This window comes from Helobdella robusta (genome assembly GCF_000326865.2).
Source record: "Helobdella robusta unplaced genomic scaffold HELROscaffold_25, whole genome shotgun sequence".
Taxonomy (NCBI): domain Eukaryota; kingdom Metazoa; phylum Annelida; class Clitellata; order Rhynchobdellida; family Glossiphoniidae; genus Helobdella; species Helobdella robusta.
In genome coordinates this window covers 1,225,334-1,226,883 of record NW_008704310.1, presented here as the reverse complement: position 1 = coordinate 1,226,883, position 1,550 = coordinate 1,225,334, and positions in this window count along the sequence as shown.

The window sequence follows — 1,550 nt, the reverse complement described above, 5'->3', positions numbered from 1 at the left end:
AAAAATATATATACATACACATACACGCATACACATATATACATAACATGCACATATATATAGAGAAGTTAATAATGGCATTAAATCACGAATAACATTAACATTTTTATCATAGAGCACAATAATTATGACAACAAACATTAATGTAATAGTTGTTTGATTAGTAAATATTTGGACAAGTCAACAGCCAGTAAGCGATTCTTGAAGATGGCATGAGATGTTGAGGACACCACTTCTTTTGGCAACGCATTCCATATACGTATGATTCTGTTGCAGAAGAAGTATTTGGACACGTTGTCGTTAGTGTTTAATTCACGCAACTTATTCTAATGCACGAGTCGACACATACGAAACCGGGATGAATTTCTCAATCAGATCAGTTTGGATATTTTTGTTAAGAATTTTGTATAAAAAGCATAAGTCATAAATTAGTCTGCGGTGTTCCAGAGTTTGCACTTTAACTGCTTGTAGTCGAGATAAATACGGTAGATGGTGTAAGGAAGGAATTGATTTCGTGAACCTTCTCTGGACGTTTTCGATTTTTCTCACTTGGTACTTATAATGGGGGTTCCACACAGAGGAACAGTACTCCAACTGAGGACGTACATATGTGCAAAATGCTTTGATGAGTAGGTTTTGATCTTTAGAGGTAAAACATCTGATTATTAAACGTCCACGTGAGGAAGCTTTGTGAGTTATATCGTCGATATGTAAATTAAAATTAGTTTGCTTGTCAATTGTAACACCTAGATCCTTGAAGTAACATGCTGGTTTTAAAACGTGTTGACCAATAAAATACTGATGAGAAACATTAAAAGATCTAGATGAATGAGAAAATGAACAATAATAACATTTTTCCTGAGAAAGGGGTAACTGCCATTTGATACTCCAATCAACTACATCGTTGATTACTTGTTGAAGTTGAGTTGAATCGGATGAGCAGCAGTATAACTTGATGTCGTCAGCAAAGAGCCAAATTGAAACCGGTTTAGATGAAATACACTCAACTATGTCGTTTATATAAATTAGAAATAAGGTGGGTTCCAGGACGCTACCCTGTGCAACACCACTAGTAACTGGCACAGACGATGACAACTTACTATGAACCCGAACAAGCTGAGAACGTTCATATAAAAAGTCTTTCAACCAGGAAAGTAAATTTCCTGAAATTCCATAAGACTGTAATTTACTAATTAGTTTTTTGTGCGATACGGAGTCGAAGGCTTTTTGAAAATCTAAGTAGACGGTGTCACAACACTCTCTTTGCTGACGAATTGACATCCAATCCCCGAGAAATTGTAGAAGGTTGGTGTTGGTGGATCTCCCAGGCAAAAAACCATGTTGAAATTGAATTGAGATATTAATTTATTGTTAGACATGTAAGATAACATTTTTTTGTTGATGATTTTTTCCATTATGACGCAGCAGGAACATGTAAGTGAGATTGGTCTGTAGTTGCTTGGGTAGTTAGTAGGTCCTTTTTTGTGGATGGGAGTCACAATTGCAGTTTTCCATTTAGCTGGCAGCATATTATTTTTGAAGGATGCATC